Source organism: Macaca fascicularis, chromosome 15 (genome assembly GCF_037993035.2).
Source record: "Macaca fascicularis isolate 582-1 chromosome 15, T2T-MFA8v1.1".
Classification (NCBI taxonomy): domain Eukaryota; kingdom Metazoa; phylum Chordata; class Mammalia; order Primates; family Cercopithecidae; genus Macaca; species Macaca fascicularis.
Window position 1 is genome coordinate 70,619,852 of NC_088389.1, and position 15,232 is coordinate 70,635,083.

The 15,232-nt window shown below is 36.9% G+C and overlaps 1 long non-coding RNA gene across 10 annotated transcripts in view; it reads left to right on the forward strand.

The window, feature by feature from the left end:
• LOC141406893 (uncharacterized) overlaps positions 1–15,232 on the forward strand; it is a 934,563-nt gene that overhangs the window by 857,539 nt on the left and 61,792 nt on the right. For all 10 annotated transcript variants that reach the window (XR_012424656.1, XR_012424652.1, XR_012424654.1 and 7 more), the window contains one exon: positions 7,948–7,980. This is a non-coding gene — a long non-coding RNA (uncharacterized lncRNA). The remainder of the gene's footprint in view (positions 1–7,947; positions 7,981–15,232) is intronic.

A 15,232-nucleotide genomic window follows, 5' to 3' on the forward strand; every position in this document is an offset into this window, starting at 1 on the left:
TTAAGAAAGACTTCGTAGTTTCCTATTAGCTACCAAATAACCTAAAAAATATTAAGCTTGATATTGAAAGACCTCCATGATATGATGTTTCTCATCTTTCCAGACATCTATCCTGTACTTCTTCACTTGTACCCTATATGCTTATCCAACTTGTCTGGTTTTCATTCTCTGATCACTGACCTTGACTCTTCCATACCTTGAGGACTGCCACCTCCTACTTCTCCATCTATTTCCATTAACCAATTTTTCATGGCCTTTCTCTCCATGAAGTATTGTTTTTTAAAGACTCTTACCATTGGAATAAAACCTTTATAGTCATTGAGTCAATAATTTACTCTCCTCTATGTTATCCTCTATTAACGGTCACCTAGCTTATGTGTGGTGGCCTTATGGAAATTGGTGGGTAGGCTAAGAAACAGACTGTTTCTTATCCCTATATTGCCAGGTACATTTTAGACACATTGTGTATGTTTGAAACCTGTTTATTAAATGAATGAACACATGAGTGAATGATTGATGGATTGGCTGTTTCTTAAGGCAGGAGTCAAACTTTTCCTGTAAATAGTCAGATTGTAAACATGTTCAGCTGTAAATATGTTTAGTTCATATATGGACCGTGTGGCATCTAGTTAACTCTGCTACTGTAGCAGCAAAGAGGACATAAATAACCTATAAATAAAAAGAAGTAGGATGTTTGTGGCCTATAATTTGTGAACCCCTGTCTTAAGTTAACACAAGCCATCTTGAGACAGTTTTTAGTTAGTATTCTTCCTCTTGTTACTTCAAATTTCTCTAGCTAAAATGTTATGATACTTACTTAGATGTTCCAAAACAACGTGCATGGCCCCACTTGAATGCAACTTCTTCTGCCATTCCTTGCACTATTTTTAGTTTCTTCACTAATGTAGCCTTTCTCCCAGATTGTGTCCCATTTGTTTGTGGATCTTATAAAATCTGGTATCTTAAACTAAAATCAGTGCTCCGTCTTGATATGACAACTTAAAAGTAAAGCAGGTTCATTTCCTGCCTTCCTCTATATACTACACATATAATAATAAAGCATACAGTAGCATTCGTGTTTGTGGGAGGCACATCGCATTTCCTTTTGATCCTAAGTCATACTTTTGCTCTACACTCTTGCCTAAACCATTCTGTATTAAGGAGTGCTGGTTTTGTTTTGGGGAGGAGAGCAGGGGAGTACTCAAAATTTAACTTGTAACTCAAGTAAAATTGTTGAACAGAAACAGATAGATAACCCATTGGAGCAGAGTATAGACTAAATCCTGCGCTTCTGATTTTATGTACAGTGCTCTTTGAACCACACCACTCTACTTTCCTAGTGCAAGGGGGAAAAAACATGATTTCAAATTAGTGAACCTGAGCAACATTTGCCAGCCTTGTGAATAGGGCCCCATCAAACACACATGAAACACACCTGCTTTCACTCTCGTGCAGGTGCTACCTCAGCAATTTTTATAAAATGCCTTCTCATCTGAAAAACACTTTATGGCTTCATGCTGACTGTACTTCCTTCAAAATTTACCATATGAAAGACTTTATGACATTGCCCCAACCTCTCCCTGTTATTTAATTAAAAGTTAAATAACTTTTAATATTTTTAATATCGAAAGGAAATTATTAAAACATTATTTTCCATGCTGATAAGCTCTGTCCTGGAGAGCTCTTTGTGGTTCAAAGTTAACTCCGTGCCTTTGTCAGTCTTTATCTGTTTGTCAGACTACTTTTTGTAAGTGCCTTTGTGATGTTAAATGTAATGTACTGTGTACTGACAATCACTCAGCTATAGGAAATCTGGGTTTCTTGGGCAAAAATTGACTTTCTTCCCTGAACTCATGAATATTGATATCTAGAAACTGAGGTGCATTCTTACCAGTGTCAGGTGTACTTGCATTATAAGTCAAAGTAAGTTTGCGAGTATGTCATATACATCTTTGTATCTTTCACAATCCCAATTAAATTATGAATGAATTGATGGAAATCTATGATGCTACCTTTCTGAAGTTTCCAGGTTTACGTATTAGTGGTGCTGTTTAAGAATAGTGAATGATCCCAGAATAAAGTTAGAAAGCCTAACTCGACAGTTCCGTAGCCTCATCAGTCAGTAGGGAGCAATGGTCTAGTAGATTTTCTGGAAGTCTGGAAGAATCTTTGACTTAAAGCTCACCAAGTAGAGTGTGCTTTGCAAAATCTGCTGCCTCTTGGTGGAAAGTCCCCCATTAGCTGCATGCTTCACTTAAAGTGTTTCCTGTATTTATTGCCACGTGGGACATATAATGCAGATTCCACGGGGAGGTTCCTATCCCAGTTACCACAAGTTTAAGTTTTACAACCCTCTGACACTTGAGAGCTCTTTCAAAAGCCTCCCTGCTTAAAATGGCATAAATAGCCTTTTGTCCACTAACTGAAGACAATTAAAGATAAAACTAAAGCTAGTAGCTCATCCTGGACATGTAGCTACTATTTTCTGCCTCTCGATGGATAGATTAGGATACTTTTCTTGGAATGCTCTAGTTTTATTTTTCTATCAGAGGAATTTTATCTACAATTGTGTTTGTATTTATTACATTTAAGCCTTTGACGCAGTGTAGTGGTGGCATAATATGAGTAAACCAGTGATGCCAGAAATACTTAAATAAAAAGTATAAATGATTTGATCTAGAATTAAGAGTTGTGAATGAAATAAAAGATTTGGTGATGCAGAATTTCTTGAGGAATAGTGTGAAGCACTGTTCACATCTTGTAAAATCTTAACTGGATTTTCTCACAACTGCATAGAATTAGGCAACTTCTGTGTTCTGATTGTAAATGCTGCCTGAAGTAACATTTTACTGGACTGTAAATTGTTCTGACTACATTTCATGCCTGATAAAATTCTTACATTTATTGCAGAAAATGTAAGCCCTTGTTCCGTAACTAATCTTTTAAGTTTTCTGAAATAGAGAAGTCTTGAATAGTCTTCCTAGAAAAATTGCATGATTAAAAGTATCATATTGTTCTTTGCAAATAGGCTAGTATAATTAAGGATTTTGGTCACAGTAACCTTGGAATGAGTCCTGAGATACGTTTTATAGGATACACACACATGTGTGTACATGTATACTATATCCACTTGAGCCTTGAACAATGCATGGGTTGGGAAACTAACCCACACACACACACAGTTGAAAATCTGTGTATAATTTTTTACTCCCCCAAAACTTAACTATGAATAGCCTACTGCTGTCTGGAAGGCTTACTGATAATATAAACAGTAGTTAAGACATATTTCGTGTATTATATGTATTGTATGCTGTATTTTTATAATAAAATAGACTGCAGGAAAGATGTAAATATTTCTTGTTATTAAGTAAATCATAAGCAATAGAAAATGTATTTACTCTAAGTAAAATTGGACTGTCATAAAGGTCTTCATCCTCTTTCTCTTCACATTGAGTAGATTGAGGAGGCAGAGGAAGAGGGGGGCTGGTCTTGCTGTCTCAGGGATGGCAGAGGCAGAAGAGGTGGGGGAGGTGGAAGGGGAAACAGGCATACTTATATAACTTTGATGGGAAGATGTCCATGTATAAGTGCATCTGCATAATTCAAATCTGTGCTCTTCAATGGTCAACTGTATTTTAATATAATATTATAAATCAATGTGTGTTTGTACATATCTACTAACATCTCTGTAGATGTCTAGATTTCAAGAGATGTAAATACATTAGTTTAAGTTCCAATGGCAGTATAATTGTAGCTATTGTGTAACACTGAAGAATGATGACTTACAGGCTGAAATATACCATCATTGCCTATGTCTACTGCATACACAAAAATGTTTTGAAAAATTGTTTCAACTCTTCCTTTTGAGAGGGAGAAAAATATAATGGAAAGGTTATGAATTTCAGAGTCAGACATATCTGTTCTCAACTCTCTGCTCCATATCTTCCAAATTTTGTAAATCTTGATTTAGGTAAATTTTCCTGTGAAACAAACTGTGAAGCAGAGGTTTTCAGGCATGAAATTTATTGGGAAGTTACTTGGGATCAATGTATTTGTAGGTGTCCCAAGCTGAGGAAAGGGAGTCCAGTCTTTGTAGTACATTATTAATCAATCATTAGCATGAGCTGCCTGTGAATAACCTGTCTTGGTCAAGGCAGTTCCCTTGGGTGGAAGGTGGAAAATTCCCAGAGAAGGACTCAGCTGTGGGCTACCAGCAGCCAGCACTTCAGGCAGCTAGGGGAGTGAGTCTTTGTCATGAAGGGGGTGATGCCATTTGGCATCTACTTGGCACTACTTGCATTGTATGATATATTTATCCCATCCGAGAACAGCTCCTCCAGAATCTGAATAGGTCATCATTTTTAGGAAACCTCTTAGAAGAAGATTAGTGGGGAGCCATGGCCCCTGCTGTTCAAGCTCACAACAGATACTTATTATCTCTCCCCTCCCTTCCCTTCCTTTCCCTTCCCTTCCCTTCCCTTCCCTTCCCTTCCCTTCCCTTCCCTTCCCTTCCCTTCCCTCGCCTTGCCTTCCCTCCCCTTCCCTTCCCTTCCCTCCCCTCCGCCCCCTCCCCTCCCCTCCGCCCCCTCCCCTCCCATCCCTTCTCCTACCCATTCTAAAATTCTCCCATCCTCAGCCAGTACCCCCATGGACATATGTGGCCTACCTTGTGGGGTAACACAGACTATTACTGAGGGATCTGAACCCCTCCTCAACATTTTATTTTTAGGCTGCTACACTTGTCCATTTATTACAAAAAAAGAAAAAAGGAGCAAGGAAATTTTACAAAATGCATAGTGTATCACCTGCTTGCCAGATATTCTTTTCTGCCCTTATTGTATAATAGCAGCCATATCAGATCCTGATGAGGAGACAGTTATCTCGGTAAAGAGAATGACCCTTCTCTTTGCTGCCAATCTCTTGGCACAGGAGCCCAAAGTAATTTGGTGTAGGATATGCTTGAAGCTTAATGAAATTCCTACTGTGTCCCCTCTCAGAGGCAGTGTCCCCTCTCGGAAGCAATCTCCCTCTCAAAACCAGGATCTCTAGACACACAGAGCCTAAACTTTTGTGAACAGGAAATACAAATTTCCCCATTTAAGACTGTGGGAGTGATGCTAAGTTCAACCACTTCTATATTTTCCACTTTGTTCCTAGATCCGTGTATTCAACCTGTTGGGGATGCAGTATCAAAGAATGGTCATTGATTTAGAGTATTTACCACATCGTTTAGGATTCGAAAGGCTGGTCCATCACTCATCAGACCAGCACCTTCTGCGGCATGCAGTGCATACCAGGACAAAGTGGATCTCATGATTATGTACCCACTGTTCTACCTGAGTCCAAAGTAGTCCCATTGGCCTGAATGATATTATGCAGTATCATGTGTTCACATTTCAGACACTCTGTAAGCCCTCAGATCTTGGTGCTAAACAAGGCCCTGCAGGCATGTAAGGCAAACCCTTATTTGGAATTGGCTCAGTTCTAGTCAAAATGAGTTACTGTTCCTTCTAAGGTGGAAGATGTGATAATCAGCTTACTACTGAGTGGCAGTCTGAACCCGGGGAATAATACTGAATTAAGACCCAGCATCTACCCCCATTGCTATTAGGTTGAACAGCTCATCTACATTTTCAGGTGTGGAAAATCAGAAACGGATAATTGAGTGGCCCCATTGGAGCAGATGGATGCTGCCGAAGGAGTGGAGAGAAGCTTGGTGTGTGTGTGTGTGTGTGTGTTAAGGGGTATGTGTGCAATAAGGGGTTGGAATATCTTGGGTGGGGGGTTAGAAATATAACGAAGTCCAGAAAGGGTCCAAGAATAGGTCCTGGGAGTTCTTAAGCTGTACAAGAGGGTAGTCCTCTAAAAACTCACTAATTTATACACTTTGTCCTTATCTTTTTAATTTCCTGTTTTTGTTTGCCTTCGGTTTCTGAGTTTCTTTTCAATCTTACTTAACTTTTGGTCAAGATGGGTCAATTTGTCAAATTAAAAGAACACAGGCTAACTTGGTAAATTTGGGAAAATAAATGACTTTTGTGAGACTCAATTTTCTTATTTGTAGAAGTGGAGTAAAATGGCTATTATAGAATTTTAAAACCTACTTATAAAGTGCTTATACAAGGTGGATGATCAAGAGTTGCCTATCGATATTGAAACACTCCTAAACAGTTACTGCTGAGCTAAGGAGGAATGGATGGGGGCTCTGGTTATACAGATCTGGCAAGCTAGAAGACAGGCAGGCAGCTGAAATGAGTTACTGGAGGTCTGCTTCCCATTTGATCTAGGGACCCATCTAATAAGCTTTTTCAGTGATTGGCCTTGCGTTTTGCTCGGTTTTTGCTTTCGTTTTAAAATAGTATAATTTTTACATTTATTTTTGGATGTCCTTCTTTCTAGGTTGTTACATTTTTAAAAATTTGTTTTCTGCTTATAAAAAAAACTATAAACACTTAAAGCGTAATATGCATGTATCATGGAGGAAAAAAGTTCCATATTCAACCTCTTATTAAAAGGTTACTTTAAGTGTCTGACAGCTATTCCTTTAGATTTGTTTCTATGCACAATTGGATATGATATTTTATATATAATATATATATACACATATTTTTAACAAAAGTAAAATCATGTTATGTATATTGATGTATCAAATACTCCATAGGCCTTCAGATCGTGGTGCCGAACAAAGGCCTTAAGTACTTTGTCTATAAAATTGGGACAATACTACTATCTGCCTCATGAGGTTGTTGTGCGGGTTAAAGGAAAAACCTTTGTAATTCACATAGCCTGTAACATGCATCTATGTCATACACATGTAAGCCTGGTTGTGTCATGCCTGCCACAGTAAATATTAGCTATTATCATTATGCTTGTCTGAATCCATATCTTCTTCTTTTTTTTTTTTTTTTTTTTTTTTTTTTTGAGATGGAGTTTTGCTCTTATTGCCCAGAATGGAGTGCAGTGGCCTGATCTCAGCTCACTGCAACCTCTGTCTGCCAGGTTCAAGCAATTATCCTGCCTCAGCCTCCCCAGTAGCTGGGACTACAGGTGTGCACCACCATGCCCGGCTAATTTTTGTATTTTTAGTAAAGATAGGGTTTCGCCGTGTTGACCAGGCTGGTCTTGAACTCCTGACCTCAGGTGATGTACCTGCCTCAGCCTCCCGAAGTGCTCGGATTACAGGCGTGAGCCACTGCACCCAGCCTGAATCCATATCTTAAATCCCAACAGGATGTTTTATGTTAGTGTTTTTCTCTTACCTCCTCATTCCTCAAAGAGAACAATGAGTAAAAAAAACATCGGTTGGGTAAATACAGCATTATCATAATTACAATTTCCCTGAGAAAAGTGGCTTGCAGTTTGAATATTCAGCATCATAATTACAATTTCCATAAGGAATGTAGAACAGTTATTATAAACAACAGAATAATCACTTGGTCCATAAGGGAGAACAGATTATTAGGGGAGTGAGGAGAGAGAAGAAGCAAAATCACGTGTTCTAATCAGCATTCAAGAGTAGAAATATAGAACCTGAGAATAAATTGTAATAGCACCTTAAAATACTCTTGCCTGAATTTATCAAAAATCTTACCATGATGGCTTCCATGGGATAAGTGCTGCCTATATATTTTTTCTTTCATGCAATTTAATTATGTTTATTAAACATCCCCTCTGCATTTTCACTCACTGTCATTCATGATTTCTATACCCATTAGAAATTTTAAAAAGCAAATTATGACAAAATTTAAAAAGTAAAAATATATTAAAAACTAGGAGAAAAAGAGTTTTATCAGGTTTTTTTCTCTCTGTAGTTAAATGCTTCTTTCCTGTCCACAAGAAAAATGGGTAAAAGTTAAAAGAAAAAAAGAAAATGTCTTTTTGACTTCTTGTGTTATTTTAATTGGCTTTTATTTCAATTTCTTTTTTTGTGTGTTTTCTATTTTTTAGGTGAAGTGAGAAAAACAGAATGCAGCTTTCAAGGTTGGTACATTTTATAATTTTTATTGTAAATTGACAATTTGTAATTGTATAAATCTATGGGGTAAAAACTAATGTTATAGTTTATGACTCCAATGTGGAATAATTAAATCAAGCTAGTTAACATATCCATTAATTTAAATTTTTAACATTTTTTGTGGTGAGAAGATTTCAAATTTACCCTCTTAGCAATTTTCAAATGTAAAATACGCTATAATTAGTTAGATTTATCATGCTATGCAATAGAACTAACAAAAAAAAAAAAAAAAGCCTATTCTTTCTGTCTAACTGAAATTTTGTGCCCTTTGACTATCATCACTCCATTCTCTCCAACAGCCAGCCTCTATAACCAGCATTCTATTCTCTATTTCTGTGACTTCAGTTATTCTAGAGTCTACCTATAAGTTAGAACATGCGGTGCTGACTTTAATGCCTGATTTATTTCACTTTGCATAATGTTCTCTTGTTCTATCCATGTTGTCACAAATGACAGAATTTAACATATATGTTAATATGAAACAATATGAAAGTAGCAGAGCAAACTATATCCTTAGCTTTGCACCAATAGCTATTAGAAAACATTATGTTTTTATTCTCCTCACTCATGGACAGAAAAGTACAACATAGACTTAAGTGAATTCACTATAGCAATTATGATAGCTGATTCAATCTGTAGCAAAATTGTGAAGTTGAAAATACATAACATTTTCATATTAACATTTAATATTAATAATTATTCACTCGATCCATCTATCCATCATTCAATTCATCTACTATTCATGTATTTTTATCAATGAATCCTTATTACATATTGTGTGCAAGCTCCTATCATCTAATTCCTTTCTTCATACATTGTTTGACTGACCTTCAGCAGATTCTCAAACCTATCCCTTGCTCCAGCACTTTCTGCTTATTACTAACAATAAACCTTCACCTATTATAACAGGTATTCGATTTTAAATTGCTGTATCTGATAAATGAGCAGTGTTTCCCCAACATCCCTCAGCTTATGTGTATGCCAGTATGTCTACTTCCAAATAATTGGGGCAAAGAGGAAATCATCAGGGCGATAACTACCAAGTATATTGTAATTCAAGTAAATCTGGAGAGTACAAAAAAGTCCTAATCTGGCCTCTGAAATAGAACACTCAGAACTGAATTTATATATGAGCACCCTTGGATAAAGGTATAGTATAGCCCTGCAGTGACAAGGTACTATGGCCTGAATGTTTTTGTCCTCTCAAAATTACTCTGCTGAAGTCCTTCACTTGATCTTAGCCAGAAGGCCAAGAAGCGATACTCTGCTGAAGTCCTAACCCCCAAGGTGACGGTCTTAGGCAGTGAGGCCTTTTGAGAAATGATTGGGTTCATGAATCATGAATGGGATTAGCGCCCTTATAAAAGAGGCCCAAGGGAGTTACCTTGCCCCTCTCAGCATGTGAGGACACAGAAAGTGCTGTCTCTAAGGAAGTAGGCTTTCACCATACAGTACTCCTGCCTGTGCCTTGATCTTGGACTTCCCAGACTCCAGAACAATGAGACATACATTTCTGTTGTTTAAATGCACTCAATTGATGGTTATTTTGTTATGGTAGATAGAACAAACTAAAACACAAGTGTTCTCATTGTAAAAGTTTGAAACATCAATGGGTTGACATGGAACTATCATCTCCACACTGGTCATAGATAAATGGTAAAAATTATCTGCAATGTCCTTATGGAGAAATTAAAAGAGGAAAATAAATCTTGATAACTGCAGACCCATCTCCAGGAAATATTTAAATATTTGAGTGAAGGGGCCCAAATTTGAACCTGCCTATGAAACCTAGTCTATCCCTACAATATCCCATGGTCATACTTCCATTTATATACACTATGTAGATGCTTCTGATGGCTTGCATTAGCCACTGTAGGTAAACTCATGCCCTTCTTATAAAAGGGAAGCCCAATAACAGATTTTTAGGTTGAAAAATGCTTCAACTATTATTCATTTTAATCATTTTTTGTCTTCATATAATAAAATCCAGGCCTGTAGAGGTTAAATACGTAAACTGTTCTAAATCAGAGTTCACTAATAACCAAATAGGGACCACAATCACATTGTTTACCATCTTAACACAGGGCATCCCACAGTGGTTGGTATGGAGAATAGGAAAGTCTTTCATTTAGAATGGAAACCATTTCTGTAACAACACATTTCATACCAATCTGTTGCCTAAAATTGTTTACGTCCTCCATTTTTAAGCATTTCTCAAGAACCCTTTTACTTCCCTGACTATATCATGATCTCCCTGAAGGTAAAGCTCATGCTATCATTTCTCTGTATTTTTCCCATATTTATAAATTTTAGGTAAATGTTGTGTGGTTCATTATTCTAAACCTTATTAATAACACTGAACCTCTGCCTCTATTCCAACTCAGTGAATTCCACTGATACTCTTTGTAGAAGATCTACAAAAAAAAATTCACTGAAGGAAACCAGAAACCAAATAAAGATGGCTGGGTTTTGTTTTTGTTTTTGTATGTGTGTATATTTTGGAATGTGTGTGAGGAGGAGGTGGTCAAAAGAAATCACTTAAATTTATCTGAGACTATGTGGGTTTAATGAGTTGCAGGGTAAATCATTAGGGTGGCTGAAGAGAATAGAGAATGCCTACTGAAAATGTGAATGTATGTTTGGATAGATAGAGAGGATCCAGAGGCTAAACATTAGAATAAATAGACTCAATTTTTAAATACAGAAGAAAGGTTAGGAATAAGAAAACTAATTTCCTTTTTATTATAGATTTCAGATCTAATTTCCTTTTGTCCTTCCTGTGTATTTGAAAATAGGATGTAGCTCTTCTTTCCATGTGAGAGCTGTTTAATATTTTCACACTGAAAGTGTTGCATTTAGATTTGAGCACCACACATTTAGAAGTCTATAAATAACCTATTTTGCCCTTCAAAATATAAAGAATGTCAGTCAAAGAAGCAGAGATTATACAATGATTATTAATTAAAGAGGAATACCAATATTCACTTTACTCTTTCAAAGATCATTAAAGGTGATCAAATTTATAACTCACAGCAACTCTTTTCACAAATCCTTTTCTTCACCTGTCAAATCTTTCACAGTGCAATGTCTCAAATCTTCATCAAAACCTTACTTAAGCCCTAGTTCTTGCCACTTTTGTTACATATGTAGCTCTCTCTCCTTTCTTCCAGCATTTTATTATGTAGTTCAACCTAGTCTGTCTTACTAAAACCTTCCCTCTTACTCACCTACGTCTCTGATTTTGTCTTTCTAGATTTTCCTATGAAAGAGGAAGAGATAAGGATTAATAGGCAGATTATGGAAACGCTGAGTGTACCCAAATGTCAGTGAATCTTGTTTCAGCCATGTATATTCTATAGCATGGTGATGGACTCAAAACTGTAAGCAGTGGCAGCACACGTAGCGGATACAGCAATGGATTCACTTGTAATTAAACATGGTGTGAGCTTTTATCTCTACTCCCTCCCCAAAAGTAACTAAAATAAGAATAAAGGATAAATAATGCATAACCCCCCAAGGACAAAGTAATCAAGAAAGGTGACAGACAATACCAGACTAAAAATGGCAAACACATTTTCAAAAATTTTAAGTGGATGGACAAAGATAGTCATAGTAGCATGACAGAAGGTTGTAACTGAAGCCATCAGAAAAGTAATAATAATGAAAAGGAGTCTGAGCTGCTGATCCCCAGAAATGCCCAGAAATTAGACATCTTAAAGGCAGGGATTAAGGAAGTGACTGAAAACATTAAAATGGGGGTTGAAAGTTTGTAAATGGAAGAATTGGGCTCCCAGATTCTTTCCCATATCGTGAAGCCAGGCAACTGCCCCGGCTTCATTTTGTCAAAGACTTGAGATATACGTTGTGAATACTGTAATTCAACTGGGGAAGTACTGGTCTTGGAAATACTAAGATCAGTTTAGGACAGAAAGAAGGCACTCTAGTGAAAACAGGATTTAATTAAAGTACACAAAAGTAAGATGATTAAATGAAAGTATGCTTATGAAAAACCGAGACCCTCAATATATCTCTCTGACTTCGCTCTCAGAACTCTGGAAGCCAAGCAGGAAAACAAAGCATTCCTCTCTGGAGACTAAAGATCTCAAAGGATTTGCATTTCTCTGATGGCCATTGATGACGAGCATTTTTTCATGTGCCTGTTGGCTGTATGCATGTCTTCTTTTGAGAAATGTCTATTCATATCCTTTGCCCACTTTTTGATGGGGTTGTTCGTTTTTTTCTTGTAAATTTGTTTCAGTTCTTTATAGATTCTGGATATTAGCCCTCTGTCAGATGAGTAGATTGCAAAAATTTTCTCCCATTCTGTAGGTTTCCTGTTCACTCTGATGGTAGTTTCTTTTGCTGTGCAGAAGCTCTTTAGTTTAATTAGATTCCATTTGTCAATCATGGCTTTTGTTGCCGTTGCTTTTGGTGTTTTAGACATGAAGTCCTTGCCCATGCCTATGTCCTGAATGGTATTACCTAGGTTTGCTTCTAGGGTTTTTATGGTTTTAGGTCTAACATTTAAGTCTCTAATCCATCTTGAATTAATTTTCGTATAAGGAGTAAGGAAAGGATCCAGTTTCAGCTTTCTACTTTTGGCTAGCCAATTTTCCCAGCACCATTTATTAAATAGGGAATTCTTTCCCCATTTCTTGTTTTTGTCATATTTGCCAAAGATCAGATGGCTGTAGATGTGTGGTATTATTTCTGAGGGCTCTGTTCTGTTCCATTGGTCTATATCTCTGTTTTGGTACCAGTACCATGCTGTTTTGGTTACTGTAGCCTTGTAGTATAGTTTGAAATCAGGTAGCGTGATGCTTCCAGCTTTGTTCTTTTGGCTTAGGATTGTCTTGGCAATGCGGGGTCTTTTTGAGATACCATTTCACACCAGTTAGAATGGCAGTCATTTAAAAATCAGGAAACAACAGGTGCTGGAGAGGATGTGAAGAAATAGGAACACTTTTACACTGTTGGTGGGACTGTAAACTAGTTCAACCATTGTGGAAAACAGTGTGGGCAATTCCTCAAGGGTCTAGAACTAGAAATACCATTTGACCCAGCCATCCCATTACTGGGGATATACCCAAAGCATTATAAGTCATGCCGCTATAAAGACACATGCACACATATGTTTATTGCAGCACTATTCACAATAGCAAAGGCTTGGAATCAACCCAAATGTCCATCAGTGACAGACTGAATTAAGAAAATGTGGCACATATACACCATGGAATACTATGCAGCCATAAAAAAGGATGAGTTCGTGTCCTTCATAGGGACATGGATGCAGCTGGAAACCATCATTCTCAGCAAACTATCGCAAGGAACTGAAAACCAAATACCACATGTTCTCACTCATAGGTAGAAATTGAACAATGAGATCACTTGGACACAGGAAGGGAAGCATCACACACTGGGTCCTATTGTGGGGAGGGGGAAGGGAGGAAGGATAGCCTTAAGAGATATACCTAATGTAAATGATGAGTTAATGGGTGCAGCACACCAACATGGCACATGTATATATATATATATATATATATATGTAACAAACCTGCACGTTGTGCACATGCACCCTAGGACTTAAAGTGTATATATAAAAAAAAAAAAAAAAGAACTCAAAAGAAAAGAAGTACAGATAGGAACACTGTTTTCTCCCAGGGAAAAGTCCAGTGCTTTATTGTGGGCTGCACTAAGGCTTACCAACTGACAGGTCAAGCAAATACACCCAGAGATTCCAATCAACCTTAGAGGTCCTGCAATAAACAGAAGGAAACTGCTATAAACAGAGGGGGGAATTGTACACCATGAAAGAAGAACACCAATACAAACAGAAAAAAAATAAGACAATGCAGGGTGTAAAAGAAAACAATGGAAAGGCTATAATACTCTCAAAATGATGAGACATTATATCCCCTAAAGTAGAACAGGATGTTTAGATAGATTAGAGAGAGATAGAGATAGAGATAGAGATACATAGATAGAGGTAGATGTGCATGAGAGAGACAAAGAGAAAGAAAAAAAGTAAAAGCTCTTGGAAAAAGAGGGAAAGAAATTGGAACATATTGGAAGTTACACTTAAGGAGTTTCCAGAAAGTAGAAAAAAAATGACAAAAAGATTGAAAATAGGGAAAAAAGTTCAACAAACCAGAATTAATTCAGAATACCCAGCATCTGACTCATAATAGTTCTTGAAATAAAGAGGTTGGAGGTGAGTGATTAATAAATAGTAACTGCAAACTAATAGCTAGAATTATTTTCAGATTAAAAGGGCCCAGTGATGCTACCAATAACAAATAGGAAACCAAAATCATCATAAAAGTTCAGAATAGAAGAGACAGAAGAGTCCACTACAGCTTCCAGAGAGAAAAGAGAGAGGAAGAAAAGAGCCACCTATGAAAGAGTAAGAGCCAGACTAGACCACGACTTCTCAGTATCAACCCTGAAAACTAGAATTCCATGGAGAAATACTCTCAAATTTCCACATGCTCCACCAAGAAAGAGGAAACAATGGCCCCCAGGAAATAAGGTCACAAATATAAGAAGGACATAACATCTCCCAGGTTATCAGTGAAGTTCTGGAATATCAGCTCATGCAGCCCCCTCTAGAGAACAGCCAGTACAACAGACCAGCTGCAGTAAAAATACAGAAAGAAGGACTCCAGGAGGAGTGTGTTAAAGCCAAATACAATACAACAAGCAAAACTAGAAAGAATGATGAATGTGTTCACACATATTAAGAGAAGATTTTCAGTTCTGCAGGATGATTTGGGAGTAAATTAATGACAGATTTATAGAAATCATGCAAGTCATGAAACAGGGCAATTATTAACTCCAGGAGAGATAAGAATTGAAATAAATGTATAGAACATCATATTATTGAGCTGATATTAACAGTCATAATAATGCAAATGCTTAGTTTTGACTTAATCAAAATTATAATACAACTATATAGAGAAGATAAATGTATATGTGTTAGATGGGCAGTTTTAAGAAGCTAAATCTGTATATTCCATATGGGAAATAGATGAGGAGGAAGAGAAGGAGAAAGAGGAAGAAAAAAATGGCATTTTTACCTGTGTCATTAAAAACAGATTATTATCAAAATATATAATTATAAGAGGTGAGAGTAAGCCTGTTGAAAAGAATAAAGCAGGTTATTATTATTACTATATTTTCCTATTAGTGTATCATTAATATATTATTATTAGAACTACT